Here is a 22,332-nt window from a genome sequence, read left to right as displayed (position 1 = left end):
GTTAATATGTAAATAGTGCTTATAACAGTACTTGGCAAATATTAAATGCTGTGTACGTATTGGTTGCTGCAGTTATTGTTATCAATTAAACTTGACCCCAGTACTCTGAAAATGTGTCTTTCATGCATTTGTCACACGTTCACATCTGTCAGGTACTAGACACCTGTTCAAAGGACGATGGAAATCCAGTTACCTGTGAGAAACAGGGTTTCATGACATGGATGAATGTCCAATTGCTGATTATCCTGGGAGGTATGGGTTTATGCTCCCGTGTCAGTGCAGATGGCACATTTTTAAACAGTGTCAGTTCTCCGGTCCGTGATGTGCTTCTTTCCTTTACGTTTGGAGGCTCAGAAGGCAGTTGTGATTTCTGAGTCAGGCTGTCCCCCTCCGTCGACTCCCTGCCTCCTACCTTCCATCCTTTGAAGAGCTGGGTCCACCACAGTTTGGTCACTACGTCAGGGTTAGAAGTTCTGGCACAGGACTCAGTTATCCCCCCTCTCTTCCTAGTTTCTTTGTTGCTATCTCCATGCAAAAAAAAAAAAAAAAAAGGGTTTCTTTTAGCACTGCTTGGCAACTTCTTTCCTGATGTTTATAGTGGCAACCTCTCCAAGGCATGCACTTGCCTTGCTTTCCCCATTTGGGGCTGTGGCTATAGTCTGTGGGCGTCCTGTCAGGTTGGCTCTGTGCTTTGGGGCCTGCTTCAGCACTAGACTGTGTGGTCCTGGGGACCAGTGAGCCCCCAGCCTGCCCATTTGTGCACTCTGCTCCAACACAGAAGTTTTCCACTGTGCATTTCAGGTTGTCACAAGAGATCAAGGAATTCATGTTCTTCTGAGCATTGTCCACAGGCCAAATAATGTGTCACAGATGCAGAGTTGTTTTCAGAGCTTTGAAGTGTTGTGGCTTATATAAACTTACGAGGTGCAGTACTGGATGTCTTACTAAAAGTTTAACTGTTGTCATGGTGGGAGCAGGGGGTTAGAAGATTGTTTTGACATTTAAAAGGGGCTCTTCATACTTGAAGCTCTCGAGACCCACTTCTGCACAATGTACCCAGAAGACATTCCTTCAGCAATGGGAGAAAGCAGAAGGAAGTCACTCCAGACCCATCTTGTCCTTACCCCACCAGAGCTGCTGATAGGTGGAGTACGTGGAGGAGTGATCACGAACCCTCAGGGTATTGTTTCCTTACCAAATGCAGTTTGCTTGCCAGTAGGATTTCATTTGGCATATTTTGTCCACTGAGACAGAAAGAGCAAGCTCTAGCCCCTGACTCCCAAAGTTTGATAATCATATTTTTGTGAAAATATGCAGTTTTTGGAGCCAGTAAGGAACAACAGAAAATGTTTGCCTTCACCAAGTCCTGAAATGTATGGAGTTCAAAGAGACAAAGAGAAGTCAAGACACCATGATGGCTTATGAGCCCATCGCAACCCACCATGAAGACTAGCCAACTCACAAAGCTAGTGCTCATTTCTGCAAAGGGTCTTGCTTCTCTTTTGGCTATGTCTATACATCAGCAGTGCCTCCTGGAGCCGCCTAGAAAATATACTCTTGCAGTGGTTTTCAAAATGGTTCAGATTAAAGAATACCTGGAAATGATGGGCTTTTGGTGGTATACAGTGAAATGATGAAATGTTACATTTTGTTTTTCTACTTTGCAACTTAGCACATTGTATGCTGTTTTCCCATTATATATACATATATTGTATATATATGAAAATATTTAATTACCAAGTATGATTTTCTAGAAAGTTGGCGTTTACTATTTTTTAGTACTATAGGAATACGAAATCAGTATCACAAGCACATAGATCAATCAAACACCAAGCTTAATTTTTCTTTAATGTTTGTTTGCTACTTGTTTATCCATTTTGTGGTTGGCAAACAGTAGGAGGCACCATGAATTTTGGAAAAAATATATGAGACAACAACTTATCATCAAAAATTCTGCCCATTCACTGAATTTTCCCACTTGTGGTTTTGGGTAATACCCACATCCTTTGAATTTTGAAGCAAAACACCTCCTGAAAACTGCTAGAGCCCCTGGGCTTTCTTTGCAGGAGCATATTTGAAAATCTACGAGGACCTGACATTTCCTTTTAAGAACCTGCACTGTGATGGCATACATGGGAAGCCCACAGAAGAGCAGACTAGAATCCACAGAGTAGGAAACGCATCCCATAGGTGCACATCCCCAAGGACCAAGGGGGTTGATAGAGCTTCTGGATCTCAGCAGTGAGGCTTTGGGTGCTTATTTTAGCAGCCTGTACCTCATGTGTCCTCCTCGTCAGTTGCTATTTTGACTGTGAACATCTTCCTGCAGTTGGTGGCCTGCGATTACCAGCAGCCTCCCCAGGAAGGACGAGTGGCCTCTGCCCACTGGTGCCTCAGTGTGTCTTCCAGTGTGTATGTACTGAGCCCTGGGCTCATGCCTGTGAAATTCCAAAGTACAAGAGATGAGTCCTGCTTCTAAAACCCCTTGGTCTAATTTTAGAAAAAAATACATGCGACATACAGAGGACTAGTAAGAGAGGTAAAGGGCTAAATGTTCCGTCACGGGCAAATTGAACTTCAAAATGTATTTAATATGTGCCTGCTTGGTGGAAACTACTAATAGGTTCTTAGAGAAAAATCCAGTTTTTGGATCCAGTTTGTAGGAAAATATCCAGTTTTCCATGGATAAAACCCTAAAGTATAAAAATATTACAAGGATAAGAGTTTAGGATCACAAAATCGCCTATAAATTACTTGACAAATAAAACAACCTGATGGCTAGAACTCTTGAAATATCTATCATTTGTTCTCTAGCTAAGCTTTCTGCACATACACACACAACACCAGTATTAAAATGCAGCCTAGGATGGAGAACATCTTCTTGACCAAAAGGGGGATGTGAAAGGAAATGAAATAAGCTTCAGTGGCAGAGAGATTCCAAAAGGAACCGAGAGGTCACTCTGGTGGGCACTCTTACGCACAATATAGACAACCCTTTTTAGATTTTAATGAATTGGAAGAGCTAGCAGTAAACACCTGAAACTATGAAACTAAAACCCAGACCCATGGATCTTGAAGATGATTGTATAAAAATGTAGCTTATAAGGGGTGACAAAGTGACTGGGAAAGCCATATGGACCACACTCCCCTTTGTCTAGTTTATGGATGGATCAGTAGAAAAATGGAGGAAGGGGGAAAAAAAAAAAAAAAAGGAAGGCACCCAGTGTTCTTTTTTACTTTGGTTGTTCTTTTTCACTTTGGTTTTTATTCTTATTGTTTTTGTGTGTGTGGTAATGAAAATGTCAAAATTTAATTTTGGTGATGAATGCATAACTATGTAATGGTACTGTAAACAATTGAATGTATGCTTTGTTTTGCGTGACTGCATGGTATGTGAATATATCTCAATAAAATGAACAAAAAAAATGCAGCCTGGGAACCCTTGTATGTTGTTGAGAAATGTCCTTTCCATTTCTGAGAGGCTTCATGGTAGCTCAAGCCATCTTTGAAGGTGAGTCCCTGCCCCACGCTGTCCCTCTGCCCTCCTCTCCTAATGGACCTTCCACTGCTGTCATCACTCACTGCCGCTATCCTTGGCTCCCGTGAGTGACAGGCCGGTCACTCACGAATGGTTTTTCCATCAACTCGTTTGCTGCTGGAATTAATGCTATCAAATGACCAGCCTTGTTTTTACCACTGTAGTAAGTGCATGTCCGGGCAGGGGAGTGGGGATATTCTGTACGGTCACAGACCCACAGTGAGCTCTGTGGGTTATATGTTGTGCCAATCGATAGATACATTCTCATCAATAGATAGCTTGTTATTTGGAGGCATTTTATTTATTCATTGCAAGTGTTATTTATACATTTTATTATATATGCATTTTATTATGTATGTATCATATATGTTATATCTATTAAGCATGTTATAATTATTATTATAATAAGTAAATATTTGCTGTTATTATTTGTGCAGTGACTAACCCAACCCTGACAGGTCTAGAAATACCATCGTGGTCATGTGTAATCAGGTTTGGCAGGAATTCAGAAGAGAGGGAAGTCCTTAGGGGAGAAAATCAGCAGTCAGGGAAGGCCTCACGGAAACTGGGGGCATCTGAGCTAAAAGATATCTTGCGATTTACGTGGGCAGAAAGAGGGGTGCTCGAGGCTCTGTGAAGGTGGCCTGAAGAAGCTGCCTTCCTCTTCTAGAAAGGTGGGAGGAGGTGGCCGGAATGCGAGGTGGAGTCCTGGGAGCCTCAGCTCAGGTCCTGTAAGGGAGGGCCCGTGGAGCCCAGCGGGGAGAGAGACAGGACTCAGGAACTGGGGCAGTGGGCGCTGCAGTATCAAGTATGTGACCAAAACCCACCAAAAATGCCCGTTGGCTGTGGACCTTGTGTCAAACCAGCCTTTCGAGATGTTCACCATAAAAGCCTGCTGTTCCCCTGGCATTCTCTCCTTTAAGACACGGTTTTGTTTCGGATGGTCTGGTCAAAGTTTGCACCTAGGCTGGCAGTCATTTGAAGGTCAAGTGGAAGTTTATTTTGAGCTTGGCCCTGGAGCTTAACTTCTCCTCCAGCTGCCCTCGCTGTATGGATTGTCCTTTCCCCAGCGTCCCATTTTCCTCTGGAATTTTTTCTGCTTTTGAACAGGCTTGGCTAGTGAATTAAACATCAGCCTGTCCCTTACTTGATGTTGTGTTCTGGTCTTTTCTGTTTTCCAAGTTTATCCTGAATACATTAAAGTTGCTCCTCTTGTAATTTTTTTTCCCTCTCAATGTACTACATTCTGCAGTTTTATCATCTGGTGCCTGAGGTTTTCCCTTTTGTCTTCGAGCAAAACAAATTCTGAGAACTAGGGTATTTTAGGTGCAAGCCTTTTAAACTCCTTCTTGGTCCTGGGACTCATGGTCTCCGCTGAGATTTCTCTTGTCCTTCGACCCGGTTGCAGACATCCCGGGCGATGCCTCTGCGCACTCAGGGCTGAGAGCCAGCGTTTGAGGGGGCTCGAGAAGGGGGCCCAGGACAAGCTCGTGAGTCAGGCCCAGTGCAGCTCTCATTACAAAGAGACGTTGAGGGACCCCTGCCTTTTTCTCTTGGCCTTTTGTCTCTTTGAGTTACTTCACTTTTCTTTTCTCTGTGGCTGGAACAGTGAGAGGGTCTCTTTTCCAAAGCAGGCAAATTCCTCCCCAGTGGAGAATAGTGAGGGGGCCCAGGGGAAAAGAGGGGCTGGCGTGGGGCTAGCCCAGGTCACAAGGCTCCCAAGCATTTTAATAATAAATACATGTATGGCAGAGGAGGGAAAATAATTTTTGACTTTTTTTTTTTTTTTTTTGGCATGAAAATAGTCTACTTAAACCCAACAGTTTGTCTGCGTTTACCACAACCCTCTTTGTGGCTTAAAGTAATGAGTCCTTAGCTGGCTGAATTTCAGCAAATGGTGGTGATAATCATGGCTTTTTACCTTGTGAGAACTTCCCATGAGCTGATTGCACTCTTCCCCTGGCGCCTCATAAGCCGGTTCCCTTATAAGTTGCCTCTGGGCCTGGGCTTCTGGAGAGGAACCCCATTCTCTCCAGGCTGCTGACACCGTGCCTCCTGTGTGGCCATCAAAACTGAGGACGTGAGGGATGCCAGCTCGGGTCCTTCCCAGGGCTGAGGTGTAGCTGGCTGCTTCATAGTTCTGGGCCTTCCATGTTTGAATGAGCTGTTCCCTGAAATGACTTTTTCCAAAATGGTGTACAAAGAAGTGCTACAAAGCTCCAGGGAGATTTGCAGAAGAGCCTCAGTAGCCTAAAACCAACGGTGCCTCCAGAGCCCCCCTGTGTCAACCAACCAGCCTGGGGCCTCAGAGCTGGAGCCTTGCTTTTTATTCGGTTCCCCTCTTCCAGGCTGGGTCACCACAGCCGCACACAGGCAGAGCCGCTCGGAGGGTAAGGAATGGCGCTCTTACCACGGGAGTCATCGTGTAGAGAAATCAGACCAGGAAGGCAGACCCCATGGGGATATGGACACATGCCTGAGTTCTTCTTAGTCTGTGGCACTTCCAGCACAGGTGGGGTTTTCCCTCATTCCCCAGCCTTTGAGCAAAATAAATGTTTGTTTCAGATGGTCGCTGCCTGCAGGTGATGGCACAGACCAAGTTCTAGCCAAGTCACTGGCCCTGGGTGCCCTCGACTGGTTACTCAGGGCTCCTAACCGCCATGCCCAGCGTCTTTCATTGTCCGCCACCTCAAGCCTTTGTCGGTTCCTTCCGGCTGTGCACACTGACTCCTGCCCCTGGATGGGTTACAGCCCATTCTCCTCCACGTCCTCGGATCCTCCTTTGTTACCAGGCTCCTCTTCCCAAGTCCCGTTATTTGGATCTGATTTTAATTTGCATTTAGAAAGTGTTAATATTTACCCAAGATGACGCTTGCTTTTAGACCAATATGTAAAATCTCAGTCATCACAGAAAAATATGAGCTTCAGAAGACCATTGGTAGAAGTGACTTTATGCACCCAGTTTAACTCAAAGGACAAAAATGTATTTTTTTTATTGAGTACTTTTCATAAGAGGTTTTGAAAAAATACTCTAACCATGATGTATAACTTGTAGTTGCTGGCATGGATGAATAATTCAAAGAGAAAACATTCTTTAGAAGCAGAATATTCATCTCTCTTGCTTTGCCCATACGTGCAGCTGTCTTGTGTCATTTAGTATTGCATATTATATTTTCTTTCTTAGATTTCAAAGATGAGATTTTTTTTTCTCCTTTTTCAGGGAGAGCTCAAGCAGATGACCTTGAGAGCTGTGATGTGAAGACTCTGAAGTCATTCCATGTGTGAAGCCATGATTTAAATATCTGCATTAAGGTAAATATTTAGAAAAGAAATATGAGAGGTTTATGGTTAACAGAGTATGGTTTTGCCTACATTCTGTGAATGCGTTAAAGTATGTTGGGGGGGTCTTGATTTTGTTTGAATCACATTCAGTAAAGCCGTGCTCCATAAAAACTAAAGCTGCCTGTGATGGGACCACAGACATACAGGAGAGATGTGCCATCATGGTACTTGGAGAAATCTCCCTATTTCCTCAATGGCCCTGAACCCCAGAGTGCCAACTTTAGGACCTCCGGAAAAGAGGAAGAAAATGTGATATTGGGGCTTTCTTTCTGAACTCAGCTGAGGCTATGAGAGAGCTTTCAGGGACTCTAGGTTAGAGCTTCAAGGTAAGAGCAGAGTCAGCAAAAGAATTTGGGGCCGGAAGCATCCTTCTGGGAACCACGCAATCTGATCTGATTCATTCCTGGGGCAGGATTTTTCAAAGCCTTCTATTAATGCAGTGGGGTTGGGGATGGAGAAATAGGTTTGTGAGCAACTGAGTTTAGAAGATAATGGATTAAAGTTCAAAAGCCTTCCTTCCTGAAGGATCTCAAAGCACATCAGCTAAACCAATGAAACTGTGGCTCTCCATGGGCCTGCGTCATCAGCTGTGGTTTCCACAGTCCTACAGAACTCTTTCCTCCTGGGTCTCTTGGGATCTGTGTTCCATTTGTTCCTTGAATATCTGTTGAACACCTGTTTGGGGTCAGCCCCGAATGATGTGAGATGCTAAGGACACAGCATTAAATGAAATCAGCAGTTCTCATGTATAGGTAGTAAGCAAGTTAACAAGTGAATAAACCAGGTAATTATTGAGAAGCATGATTACAAATGTTTAAGAGAATAGTCTCTGGAGCCAGGTGGCCTGGGTTTAATCCTGGCTCTGCCACTTATTAACTGTATGACTTTGGGCAAGAAACTTAGCCTGTCTGTGATTGTTTCTTCATCTGTCAAATGGTGATGACAGTATCTACCTCATAGGGTGGTTGTGAGTGTTAAAGTGATTAATACATGGTGGCACATACTAAACTCTATAGGAGTGTTTTCAAAATTTGTGCTTATAATAATGACAGTTAAGTTATTTTGAAGTTATAGGATAGACTGACTGGAGAAGTGGTGGGGGTAGGTACTTTTGGAAAGAATGGTTTCGGACTGCCCTGATGTACAAACCTGTAACGAGAAGCAGTGAGCTATGCAAAGAATATGTCAGAAGGATCAGCAAGTGCCAAAGGATACGTCTTGCACAGAACAAGCATTTGACAAACTCCAGTATCCCTTAGTGATACAAACACTCAACAAACCAAGAAGCGAAAGGAACTCCCTGAACCTATGAAAAGCCCACAGCTAATGTCATACTTAATAGTGAAAGACTGAATGCTTTCTGTTGAAGATCAGGGACAATAAGGATGTTGTGTTTTCATCACTTCTATTCGATATTTTACTGAAAGTTCTAGCCAGGGCATTTAGGCAAGAAAATGAAGAAAAGAGCATTCACATCGGGAAGGGAGAAATAAAACTATCTCTGTTTGTAGAGGACATGAGCTCAAATATGGAAAATCCTAAGGAATCCAATAAAAAATTATTAGAATTAATAATCAGATTCAGCAGAATTGCAGGAGACAAGATCAATATACAAAAATCAATTGTATTTCCATAGACTTGTAAGAAACGATTTGAAAATGAAATTAAGGAAACAATTCTGTTTGCAATAGCAAAAAAAAAAAAAAAGAATAAAATAGGAATAAATTTAACAAAAGTGTGAAACTTATACTCTGGAAATCACAAAACAGTGTTGAAAGAAATTAAAGAAGACCTAAATAAATGGAAATAAACCCGTATTCATGGATCAGAAGTCTTTATATTAATGAGATGGCAATACTCTCCAAATTGATCTATAGATTCAGTGCAATCTCTGTCAAAGTCCCAGCTGGCTTCTTTGCAGAAATTGGCAAGCTCATTGTAATTCACATGGAAATTCAAAGGAAGCAGAATAGTCAAAATCTTGAAAAAAGAACAAAATTAGAAGATTCACACTTCATTTCTAAACTTACTACAGAGCTACAGTTATCAGGTCAGTGCAGTGTGGTACTGGCATAAGGGTAGAACTGGCATAAGGGTAGGCATGGATTTAGGGAATGAATTGAGAGTCCAGAAAAAAACCCACATATTTACGGTCAGTTCATTTTCAACAAGGCTGCCAAGACAACTCAGTGGGGAAAGAAGAGTATTTTTAACAAATGCTGCTGGGACAACTGGATACCCACATGCAAAAGTATGAAGCTAGACCCCTACCTCACACTGTATACAAAAATAAACTCAAAATGGATCAGAGGCCTAAATGTAAGAGCTAAAAATCATAACACTTTTAGGAGGAAACATGCATGTAAATCTTTGTGACTTTTGGTTAGGCAATGATTTCTTAGATGTGATACTAAAAACACAAGCAGCAAAAGAAGAAAACAGATAAATCAGACTTCATCAAATTTAAAACTTTTATGCTTTAAAGGATATACCCTCAAGAAAATGAAAAGACAATCCACAAAACGGGAGAAAATATTTGCAAATCATAAATCTGTGAAGGGACTGTGTATAGAATATATAAAGAACTTTTACAGCTCAATAATAAAAAGACAAATAACCTGGTTAAAAATTAGGCAAAGGATCTGAGTAGGCATTTCTCCAAAGAAGATGTTCAAATGGCCAATAAGCACATGAAAAGATGTTCAACATTATTATCCATAAGGGAAATGCAAATCATAACCACAGTGAAATACCGCTTCACACACCCACTAAGATGGCTGTAATCAAAGGCAGATAATAACAAGTATTGGAAGGGATGTAGAGAAATTGGAATTTTCATACACTGCTGGTGGGAATGCAAAATTGTGCAGCTGCTTTGGATAGCAGTCTGGCAGTTCCTCAAACTGTTAAGTATTTACTTACTCTGTGAGCCAGCAATTCCACACCTAGTTATGTACCCAAGAGAAGTTAAAACATATGTCCACACAAAAACTTGTATGTGAATGTTCATAGCAACATTATTCATAACAGCCCCAAAGAGTGGAAACAATGCAAATGTCTGTCAACGGAGGAACAGATAAATAAAATATGGTATGTCCATATGTGTTGGTTTCCCATCTGCTAAAACAAATACCATATCATGGCTTGGCTTTGTGTAACGGGAATTTAATGGCTCATAGTTTCAAGGCCAGGAGAAGTCCAAAATTGAGATGTCAGCAAGGCAGCACTTTTTCCCCAAAGACTGTGGCCTTCAAGGCTGGTTGCCGGTGATCCTTGCTCCTTGACTTTTCTGTCACATGGCAATGCACATGGTGATGTCTTTTCCTTTCTCTTCCGGGGTCTGTTCTCCTTCACGTGGTTTTCTCTTCATAAAGTCTCCAGTAATAGCATTAAGGTCTAACCTCATTCCGGTGGGCCACACCTTAACTAAAAATAACATTTTCAAAAAATCCTATCTACAGTGGGTTCACAGCCACAGGAATGGATTAAGATTATGAATATGTGTCGCCTCCCCCCACCCCACACACACACCCCTGGGGTACATGATTTAACCTACCGTACCATACAATGGAATAATAGTCGGCCATAAAAAAGGAATGAAGTACTGATGTGTGCTGCAAGGTGAATGAACCTTGAAAAGATTATTCTAAATAAAATAAGCCAGACACAAAAGACCACATATTGTAGGATTCCGTTTATGTGGAATTTCCAGGTAGGCAAACCTATGGAGACAGAAAGTAAATTAGTGGTTGCCTAGGACTGCGGTGATTAGGAGGAAATGGGGAATGACTGCTAATAGGTATGAGATTTCTTTTGGGGAGGGGGGATAAAAAATGTTCTAAATTTGATGGTGGTGATGGTTGTACAACTCTGTGACTAAAGAAAGACTGTGAAATTGTCCACTTTAAATGGGTGAATTGTATGGTATGTGAATTATAGCTTAAGGCCAATTCAATAGTGTTCTGGTTTGCTAATGCTGCCATTATGCAAAATACCAAAAATGGATTGACTTTTATAAAGGGGGTTTATTTGGTTACAAATTTGCAGTCTGAAGGCCATGAAAATGTCCAAATTAAGGGATCAACACAAGTATACATTCACTAAAGAAAGGCCAATGGTGTCCGGAAAGCCTCTGTTAGCTGGGAAGGCACATGCTGGCATCTGCTGATCCCGGGTTGTGTCCCAGCTCCTCTCTCAGCTCTTGTGTGTTCTTCAAACTGTAGCTTTTGGGGCATTTTGTCCTCTCTTAGCTTCTCCAGAGCGAACTCTGGGCTAGCATTTCCAAGGTGTCCACAAAAGTCTGCTTTCAGTGGCCATCTCTAAAATATCTCTCTCAGCTACCCTCCAAAATGTCACTCTCAGCTGCTCTGAGGTCCTTCTGTTTGTGAGCTATTTTATAGGTTGCAGTGACTGAATCAAGACCCACCCTGAATGAGCGAAGTCCATATCTCCATGAAAACAATTTAATCAAATGGTTCACCCACAGTTGACTGAGTCACATCTCCATGGAAACTCTCAATCAAAGGATTCCAACCTAATCAACACTAATACATCTGCCCCCACAAGATTGCATCAAAGAACATGGCATTTTGGGGGACATAATACATCCAGAGAGAGAGAGAGAATAGATAGATATTTTTAGATAGATAGATGACATAGATTTGTCTTAGAGATGTAACTGTCTGCACTTGGTGGTGGATGACATGCAGGGAGTTGAAGACAAGGGAGTAATAAGAATGACTCTGGGGCTTGAGCAGCTTCTGAGAAGGAGTTTGAAGATGGGGGAGAATATGTAAGTATATATATTTCAATGGGAAGGGGCAGCTTTGAGGATCAAGAGTTCTGTGGTGGACATATCACATTAGAGGTGCCTGTAAAATATCCAAATAGATGTATCAGGAAGGCAGTTGAATGTGAGTCTGGAACTCAGGGTTGCGAACCAGACTGGAGATAAAATTTAGGAAAGGATGAAAACACATGCAGGGAGACAGAAGACTCAGGGTCGGGCAGAGTAGAGTAGAGCCCCGAAGTAAAGCAGAGAAGGCACAGCCAGAAGGGGCGGAAGGAAAGGCAGGAACACGCAGGCTCATTGAACTAAGCGCCTTCGGAAGGATGGAGCGGTGGAAGGTGTGAGGGACTTCTGAGAGCTCAGTAAGAGGAGGATGGCAAAATCCAGTGCAATTGCCGAGGTGCTGTTTGTAGTCCCAGTGGTGGAGACTTCAGATCAGAGTGGACTGAAGAAGGGACAGAAGTGATAAACTGGAGAGTTAGGCAAAGTTTCTAGAAGTTTTGCTGAAAAATCACTCTAGGGTTCTTTCCTGCTCTGCTGGAAAATATAAAAGCCCTGGAAGGGTCGAAGCCCATCTCTTCCCTTGGAACCAGCTCTTCTGAATAGAATCTATGTCTCAGGAGCTGCCAACTTCCGGACGAGGATGGGGCAGGAGGTGGGTATTGGGGGCGGGGAGGGGGGATTCGAAGGAGAGGCCACTCTTGGTTTTGTTCTCTGATAGTTTGATTTTGTTTTTGTTATTTTGATCAGGAGGAAACTGAGAGAAGGATTTTACTAATGTGGTTTAGCAGTTTAGTTCGAAATGTTTGAAAATCTTCATCTGGAATCAGAATAAAGGGAAAAGACATTCTGTGCTTTTAGATACAAGGAAGGTCTTTTGAAAGCAAAATCCTGGCTGTATGTGCACAACTACTTCGCATCTCTTCAGGCATTGGGAGAACCCAGTGTCTGGACCACCGAGATTAGAGCTGTTCCTGAAGTGAAGTGTAGGAAAAAGCGGTTACTTTTTCAGAAAGTAACGCACAGTTACTTGAGGTATTTCCTCAGCCCCAAAGTTCTTTGACTTTGGATCTCACCGATTTGCATTAATACATTCTTATTTTATTTTACTATTTTAGATTATGTGAAAACAACTTTTTAAGATACATGTTCTTCAAGTAACAACCCTGGCTTTCTCTTCCCTTGAGAAAATGTTGGATGGAAAGAGACTGTTACATGCTAAAACCCATTTGATGTTTTGTGCAAACCTTGTGTTTTGAACTCATTTTGGATGAGTTCAGTGTTTGTTTTTAGTTTTACAAGATGTTTGTGTGTGATTGTGTGTGAGTGTGTGTGTTTTGGTGAGTCTGATTCTATATATCTGAGTGCTTTTAGCTAAAATTTCTGCTTTTTCTTATATAGAATATAAAGTTACCATAAAACAATATTTTAAAAAATCCAGTGTTTCGACTGGCTTGGCATGAAATTAAAGAATGTCATTGTTTTCCAGGAGCTGGCTAAAGGCCTCTTGTACAGGTTTTTCACGTGTGTGTGTGTTTTAATATTTTATGTAGTTTCTGTTTGGTTATGTTTTGTTGTTTATATGGGGAGCACATATTGGGGATTTTAAGGGAAGAATTTTTCAGTATTCATTTTTAAAACATTCTCATTCTGAAAAAAGCCTCTTAATTTTTTAGAGCACAGAACCATAGGATTTTTCTATTTATTATTATGAGAAAACGATATTAGAGTTAGTGCCTCCTGCACCGTTAGAAGCTGGGCTGTCATCCAGGAGGAAATCTCTGGCTTAAAAGAAGTCCTGATTTGGGGATCCTGGTTTTTAGGCTGTCCCGTGCCCTAGGTTTAGGGCCTTCCACTAACTTCCGGCAACTTCCAGCCGCAGGAGAATGAGAGTGGTTATCTGGAAGGAACCATTTGACCCTCAACCTGTTATCTTGGCTAGCTGGCCTTGCCCAAGCTCACAGCAAGGCACTTTTGATTTCTAGGTTCTGAAAGAGCAAGAGAAAGTGGCTGCAGAGTGAAGGCGTCCGGCCTACTGAGCTCTGTCTCTGAGGGACGGACTCTGCTGCCTCAGTCCCCGGTGCAGTGCTGGTCAGGCAAGCTCAGTGCACGGGGACTTCTCACTGTTCCCAGAGAGCTGGGCTCAAGGAAGCAGGAGCCACTAACTGCACCTGAGGTCGCTTTAGGTGACAGAGTGTGGACTCATGTTTTTCTGCTCAGGGTGGATCAGAGCAAATGCTTTGTTTCTCAAAAACGTCCTATTTGCCTTGGGAGGTGGCCAGGCCTGGGGAGCGGGTGGCTGTGCCGTCGCAGACCGCAGGCCCAGAGCCCAAACTTCGCTGGGCCCATCAGGCCCGAAGAGCCTATAAAAACAGGCAGGAGGTTTCCACAGGACTTCAGGGGACAACATAAAAGTCCCGACGGTGGGCCTGTGGAGACAGGGCCCTGGGACATGTTTCCTTGAGACGTGGGAGCTCAGGGGATAAGAAGAGGGACAAGCAGAAGAGGGCAGGTAAGGCACTGTGGATTTTCTCAAATCACGCCGTTTCACTACATTTAGAAAACTGATTAGCATTTCCTGGGTGGGTGGGGTCCTCGTCACCTCTCTTTTTTCCTGGCAACATTATTTGGATGTTGATAATATACTAAACTTAGAGCATTTCATCTAAAAATGCCATGAATTTTACTCTTAAGTGAAGATGGAGGGCTTTTTACTGCTGCCCTACTACCAAAAATCAGAGGGTATCCAGCCCTTTACTAGGAAAAACAAACAGGCACACAAAAATCCCAAAGGAATCTCTTTCTTTGTGATCTTTTTATTAGACCCAATTTAATATGTGGGCCCCATTTAAAAAAGAATTTACAGTAGAATGTGAAACAGAAACTATGGAAGAATATAAATACACCTTTGTACTTCTCTGATCCCCCCCCCCACACTCTACACATACACACACACTCCTACATTTGCATGAAAAATAGGCAGCAAAAGTCTTGAGGAGCAAGAAGATGCAAAACCATCAAATAAGACCTTGAATATAAATTGGAATAAGTCTTAATTTTTTATTTCACTTTTATTTGGATACTTTTGCTAATTCTCTTTGCCGGGTTTAAGGCTTTCAAACATTCTTTGGCCCTGGGAGGGAGTTGTATAACCATAAAACTTGAGAATCCTGGCCATAGAAGAAATGTTCCTTTAAAAAAAAAAAAAAAAAAAAACCCAAGGACAGAAAATTGAATACAGCTGTGCAAAAAAGAAAAGAAAAGAAGAAAAAAAACCAAGTGATGGTTCCTGGGCTGCAGACGCCTGACCGGCTTTCCCAGAGCACTCGGCTTGTGCTTTCTTGGAGAAGGGAAATGGGGAGCTTCAGTGCTCTTTTGCCAGTCTTGGGGAAAGGCTAAGTTATTCCTTCAGAACTATATGTTTCTGTGATGCTAAGAGAACATTCTTGTTGATCTTGTCACCTATCGTTGGCTTGTCCTATGAATATTTTTATTTCTTTTTCCCTGCAGAGGGTTGGAGCTTGTAGGTCAATTTTGAGACTCCATGTTTCTGCAAACTTTGCAGTTCTCAGTTATAAATTTGCTTTGGAGCATAAGCAGTTGACACCAGAGCCAGAAGACAGAACAGACAGGATTTCCAACCCCAGATCCCCCTATTCCTGCTTCAGTCACAGAATTTGCCTCAGTATAGAGGAGCTTTAAAATGCAGTCCTGAGAATATGGCTTTGCTTGTCCCTTCTCCTCCTCCCCTGGGGTGAAAACCAAGCCCCGGCCCCTCTGAAGTTGCCACTGGTTGGTTCCCCGTTTGGTTTATAACCCGCGGGAGTTGGACGGTGTACCCTAACCTCCGCGCAGACTGGTTTTAGTCACTTTGCTCTTTGTCAGACCGTGTAACGATGATTCATACTTCTTCCTCTACAAGATTAGATTACTGTCATTTTCATATCCTGGACTGCCCACTGGGGATTTAAATTAATACTTGTTGGTATAGAAAGCGGTATCATGTTTCTGGGGAGAAAGGACTGATCCTGCCCTTTGGCCATCATCAGAAAATGTTTAGGGGGGGCCCTGTGAGCCTGACCCTGAAAAGTAATCCTGCCCTGGGGCCGTGTAAATGAGTTTACCAGACGGGCTGTGGGCCCTCAGGGGCCCTGTCTTGATGCCAAGCCCCAAGGATCAAGATGCATGGAGGGTTTTGCCGGAGAGTCCAATACTGAAGTCAAGCACTGCTTAAGAAGGAAAATCTTCCCCAAAGAGGTGGTTGGGGAAGGTGGTAAGCGAACTGGGGCATGTGGAAAAGTCTGCCCACGAGCCAGCAGGGATTATGATCCCAGATTGGGGAGTAGGGGTGGGGGTAGAGGTGTCACTGAAGCATAAAGCTGCCTTTGGAAAAAAAAAAAAATCTATGTTTTGGCACTTTCTCAACACAATGTATATTATTCATTCTATTCATTCAAACAAATCTCTCTGAGCACTTCCTTTGTGCCAGGCACTGGAGATAACATCAGCCCACAGAACCCAAAAGTCTTTGCCCTTGCAAACTCAGAGTCTAGGGCAGCATGCCCCTGGGGTAGGATCTGGGCTGAAGAAGGCCAAATTAAGGAGATAGGAGTACCCAGAAGGATTCCTAAATAGGTATAGTATTTTGAAAATATGTTTGCTTACATACTTCCTCACTTCCCACTGACGATGTGCATACTCTATTCCACTGCCAGGTGGATTAAGAAACAGGTTTTTTTCAGCAGATCCTCTGAAGGGAATTATGCATACATGCTAATGAATAATCCTCTTTGGTATAACGAACAACAGATAACTTCAGGGTCTTTGAAGTGAGTGTCTGCTAGAGCCTGGGTCTCTGCTGGAGGAAGTTCAGTGTGCTCAGGTGCTTTGCTTCCTGTCCCTTTGCCCAGCAGTTCTCACTCCAGGATGCCTGGCCTTGACATGGTTTCCCTCTCCTTGGACCACCTTCCTTTCTTGATTCCCTCCTTTTTTATTTGTTTTTCATGGTGGAATAGGAGATGGTGCTTTGCCTTAGGATTAGAGTCTCAGTTTTTGGAACTCTGTAGAAGTCTTAACCCAGACCAATGACCTGCAGTCTCCAGACTGAAACCAAGTTTTTACCTGTCTGTGGTGAGATGGAAAACATAAGTAAATAAACTGTTTCATAAAGCTTAACTAACTCAGTTGGTTCTCATATTGTAATTCCTATATTTTTCTATTATTTTCTTTTCTTGAACTTTGCCATTTTTCAGTATCTTCCTCCCACCCTAGAAATGACTCACCCTCTCAATGCATTCCCCTCACCAGTCCATCCCCCAGTTGACGGATGCTCCCTGTTCTAGTTTGCTGATGCTTCACTGGATTGCAAAATACCAGAAATGGATCAACTTTTATAAAGGGGATTTATTTGGTTACAGAGTTACAGTCTTAAGGCCATTAAGTGTCCAAGGTAACACATCAGCAATCGGGTACCTTCATTGGAGGATGGCCAGTGGTGTCCGGAAAACCTCTGTTAGCAGGGAAGGCACGTAGCTGGCATCTGCTCCAGAGTTCTGGTTTGAAAATGGCTTTCTCCCAGGACATTCCTCTCTAGGCCGCAGTTCCTCAAAAATGTCACTCTTAGTTGTTCTTGGGGTGTTTTTCCTCTTCTAGCTTCTCTGGAGCAAAAGTCTGCTTTCAACGGCTGTCTTCAAACTGTCTCTCATCTGCAGCTCCTCTCTCAGTTCCTGTGCATTCTTCAAAGAGTCCTTCTTGGCTGTAGCAGGCTTGCTCCTTCTGTCTGAGCTTATATAGGGATCCAGTAAACTAATTAGGACCCACGCTGAATGAGCGGGGCCACACCTCCATGGAAATTATACAGTGAAGGATCCCACCCACAGTTGAGTGGTCACATCTCCACGGAAACATCCAATCAAAAGTCTCCAACCCAATCAACATCAATCGTTTCCTGCCCACACAAGACTGCATCAAAGATAATGGTGTTTGGGGGGACATTAACTAATACATCCAAACCAGCACACTCCCCTACCCCCTTACCTGCCCCCCTCAGTTTTCAGATGGCGTCCCCTTCTCGAATTTGTAGTCCTGCCCCCAATACAGGGGTCACCGTCCAAACCGTAGGGTAGGAAGCCCCTTCTCTCGATGTCAGGGAGCTGTGTCTGGGATATCCAGTTGAAGCCACAGATACATGTTAAGATACAACATGTAGTGGTTCAGCTTGATAGAATTATTGGTACAGTGGATCCACTTTATATGGGTTGGTCAGGCTTTTCTGGGCTCTCTCTAGTGATGAACCATCACATACAGCTCTGATTCTGTAGGAAAATTAGAAGTGGACTTTGTCAGGGGAACCCTTGTGGAGCTGGACAGTGCTCACCCGATGCTCCCCGCCAACAATGGCATGTGGGATCTCAGGGTGAGGTCTTGCTCCCGGCTCTCCTTGGTAGCACAGCACAGATGTTTGCCTTTGTAGCCCTTCTTACTAGAGATACCAGAGTTTCCCATTCAGGAATAAGAAGGGTCCATTCCCTCTTGGTATTTGTGCTCAGCAAAGGAAACCACGGATGGTGGTAAGCTTTGTCATGTAATCCACAGCATGAAAAGGAAAGAGCTTCTCTGGTTCTCTCTGGTTGTGGAAGGAATCCTGGCCCCACAGCTGTATTGCTGCAAGTCCCTGTCCCAGTGAGAGAAGAAGCCTCTCGTGGTTCTGCCATGCAATGGATTGCTGCTGGAGAGAAGGCAGACGCCCATATTTTTAGATACATAGTGGCCTCAGTGGAGCACATCACACTTTGTGTGTCTCCAGTTACTCTCAGGACCCTGAGCCGGTTCTCCAGGACCGCAGTGTTAGTCCAGCCGTGTGAAAGCTGCGTCCCTGGTGCCAGGATTCTCAGAGCCTAGCCCAGGCTCTCCCCTGGCAAACTCACATTTCATTTTGACTGTAGTGACAGTGGCTGTGCTCACGCACGCCTTGCTACACACCCATTGCTCGGAGCAGCATCCTGGGAGAGAAGAGCTGGCTGGCTGATCCCTTGTTCAAGCCAGTGACCTTCAGATGAACTTGGAGCATGAAAGATTTTCATCTAAAGGCAGTAAAGCTTGCCGTAAGCTTTAAGAGAGAGACACACTCTCATTGCTTGATTTCAGTAATCTGGGAGAGGGAAATTTGTTGGTTGAAACATACTGTTACCTAAAAATAATATTCCTGTTTTGCTTTTGTTTTTAAATCTCAACACAAATCATTTTTCTATATTCAGAAAGCCATAATGTCAGACCACTATAGTGTAGATGTTAGGAAACTAAGGCCAGCCCCTGTCTTCTCTCATACTTGGTAAAACCCACGCTTATTGAGAAAATGAAATGATTCTACGTGCTGTCCTGTCATAGCAGAAATTAGGACAGAACATGGGTCCTGGTCACCTGGTCTTTTCTTCCACTGGAAATGAGAAGCTTTGAAAATACTTCCAATGATGGCTCAAGTTCATTGCCAGTTAGAAAGTGGAACTTTTCAGAAGGCAGAAGGAGCCTTGATGATTCTGTCCAATGTTCTAGTGTTGTCAGCCCTTCAGAAATAGGGAGAAATGGAGAGTGAGGCTGTTATAAAAAAAAAAACCCGGAGCTGGCAACGTGTGTTTGTTTTCTACCTATAAATTGAGGGGCCATCTTGCCACTCAACACTTTTTTATCCCCAGCTTCAGAGGGCATCAAATATTGATTAATCCAACCTGAGAAGAAGGAGCATGCTTTAGCAGATTTGAAATGAGAAAATGGGACTAATTGTAAGCTACATTTTATTGTGTTTCCGAGTCTTCATATCACATGGGTTGTACATCATTTATCAGTTGGCTGACCTTGCTAGGTCCTTGGGATACAATGATAAGGTGGAGTCCCTGCCCTCTGGAAGCTCCCGGTTTGGAGATCAGTACTGATTGACACTTCCAGGAAATAGTTATAGGAGTGTGATGGTTGGCTTCATGTGTCAGCTTGGCCAGGTGATGGTGTCCATGTCTCTGGTCGAGCAAACGCTGGCCTGACCATTATACTGCAAGGAGATTTGTGGCTGGTTAGTAAACCAGAAGGCTGGTTTGTTAAATCATCAGCCAATTGACTGCAGCTGTGACTCATTGCATCAAGGAAGGGCATGTTCTTCTGCAATGAGAGAAGTCAATCAGCTGGATTTAGTCCAATCTGCTGAAGACTTTTAAGCCAGACAGATAGAGGGCCTTCACTTCTGCTAACCAGCGAAGCGTTTCCTGAGGAGTTCATCAAACACCTTCACTGGAGTTGCCAGTTTGCTGCCTGCCCTATGGAAGTTGTACTCATGCATCCCCACAGTTGCACAAGACACTTTTATAAAATCTTCTATTCACAGATATGTCTTGTTGGTTCTGTTTCCCTAGAGAACCCTCACTAATACAAGGAGAAATAAAGGAAACTGAGTCTGAAGGATGATGAAGAGTTTTCTAAGTGGGGAAGGAAGGAAAGGCTTTCTGAGTAGAGAGAAGCACCTGGTCACGGCAGGGATGGCCATTGAGGGTGCATGTCCCCTGTGGGGGCAGGGATGGTGGAACACAAGGCTGGAGAGATAGGAAGAGCCAGAAGCTGGGGACTTTGGAATTCATCCAACAGGCCACAACCTTCCATTTTCCTCCAACACATGTATACTGGATGATACTCACGTGTATCACACACCTGATGGGTGTTTCTAAAATGTGACATGTGCAGTAAAACAAGACATTAACATTATTTGTAATCTTCACAACTATTATCAATAATATCCATAAAAGCCACTGCTGATCTGTGTCTATGTAAGATCATTTCTGGGTTGAGTGTTTATTTGTAAATCAACCCCTTTCCCCTCCTACTGAAGGATATCTAAGTGCAAGGGGGCAAAAGTGATTCCTTTATCTGGATATTTTTGCAATGGTTCTTTAAAAAGAAAATTTTCAAAACGGATATCATGTGAGCTTTCACCGATGAGGTGCCACCCGCCTGCCCCCGGGAGGCAGCGCCCACCAGCCCTGCACTTGAGAAGCGCTGCTGGGCTAGATGGGGTATTTTAGCTGGGAGTGAGGAGGCTGTGTCTGGGCTGTGAGTGAGGAGGAGGATGGGTTTGGAGAGGTGGCAGGAGGGAGAACAGTTTGGAGGTTCTCACGCTAGTGCTGAGGAGAGATGAACTTGTGAGCATGGGGCGTGGGGGTTCCCTGGTGACTGCTGAGGTTGGAGGGCTGAGTGCAGGTGAGCAGTGGCCCCGGCTTCTGTCTTGGGTGACCAGATGGATGGTGGTGAGGCTATTGGTCAGTTGGGAAAACAGCAAGAAATTTCATGTTGGGAGATAATGAGTTCAGCATTATTTTCTTGTTCCTTTGAGCCATCCTGACATTCTGAACTCTGAGGAATCTCTGACATCCTGAATCCTGCCTCAGGAAAGGCTGAACTCACTTAGGGTAGGCAGAGTAAGGAGATTACTAAGGCCAGAATCCTGGGAAATATATTGCTGAGGGTGGTGGTGGGGATGCAAGGAAAAAGGGGCAGTGAAGTGACTGAGAGGGGAGTGGTCAACAGGGCCAGGGAAAGGGTGTCAACGACATTTTTAAAAAGAGGATGAAAGGTGTCAGGCACCATGGAGAGGCCAAGTCCAGGTGAGGTACAGGAAGTGTAGAGGGAGCAGAAACCAAGTTGCAAAACCAATAGGGAAGGAATGAGAAATGGAGGTGGTGGAGACGGCAATTGTGGAAGACCTCTGGTGAAAGAAGAGAATTAAGGTGGGCAAGAGCTTGAGGGGGGGATGGAGTTGAAGGGAACTTGGGTGGGAGACAATGAGAGCAGCTAGGGCCTGTGTTTGAGCTTGCTATACTTTCCCTCTTCAAGGAACCACAAAGAAGCCTTGTCTCAGTGAAACTCCCCAGAGCTAGTTTTCTTCTGAAAAATAGAAGCCCAGCATAAATTAGTTTGGCCCTCAGAAGGGACAGTTCAAGGTGTTTGATCAGGTTTTATGTTATAGAATCTGGGAGAATAAAGGATTCTCAATCTGCCTATTCTACTTCTTAGAAGGCCGAACTTTTATATTGTCTTTTTATTGTCAAGTATGAGGCCTCCAAGACTATAGAATCCTGGAGTTCAAAAATGTGTTTTCTATGACATTTATAGTAGCATTGAAATTTGAGGTAACCCTTTCCCAAAGAGTTATTTTCTTGCTACTTTCTAAAGTGTAAGTCAGGTTTTGAAAAATCATAATCCTGGGCTGTGGATTCAGTTTCTCCTGAAAATTATGTGGTGTTGTCCTGTTAATGGATAGGTCCTTGGTTTGAGAGGTGCCCTTTTTAAATATCCTTAGAACCTGCTAAATAAAAAAATTTAATTGAAAAGTAATGCTTTCTATTTCTTGTTCTATATGAAATATTTTACCTTGGATCAATGATTTCCACTCTTATAGGGAAAAAGAAACATTTCAGATTGGAAGTTCTTAAGGCTGCATCATGACAGACAAATTTATATAGATTTATTTAAAAGTCTGGTTAACTTGGTAGCCCATTTACAAATGGTTCACATTTGGAAGTTTCATGTGAAGTGAGTTTTTAAAAAAATTTTAACTAAACTTTTAATTTTGAGATAATTGTAGGTTCATGTGCAGTTGTAAGAAATAATACAGAGAGCTATACTT

At 43.3% G+C, this 22,332-nt stretch overlaps 1 protein-coding gene across 2 annotated transcripts in view; it reads left to right on the top strand.

The window, feature by feature from the left end:
• SVIL (supervillin) overlaps positions 1-22,332 on the top strand; it is a 225,636-nt gene that overhangs the window by 68,736 nt on the left and 134,568 nt on the right. For both annotated transcript variants that reach the window (XM_037837957.1, XM_037837956.1), the window contains exon 3: positions 6,759-6,850. The gene's annotated coding sequence lies outside the window, so the exon portion shown is untranslated. The remainder of the gene's footprint in view (positions 1-6,758; positions 6,851-22,332) is intronic.

The sequence above is a fragment of the Choloepus didactylus genome, chromosome 5, assembly GCF_015220235.1.
Source record: "Choloepus didactylus isolate mChoDid1 chromosome 5, mChoDid1.pri, whole genome shotgun sequence".
In the NCBI taxonomy this organism is placed as follows: domain Eukaryota; kingdom Metazoa; phylum Chordata; class Mammalia; order Pilosa; family Megalonychidae; genus Choloepus; species Choloepus didactylus.
Note: the sequence above shows the minus strand (reverse complement) of the source record. Positions and strands in the feature narration are given on the sequence as shown.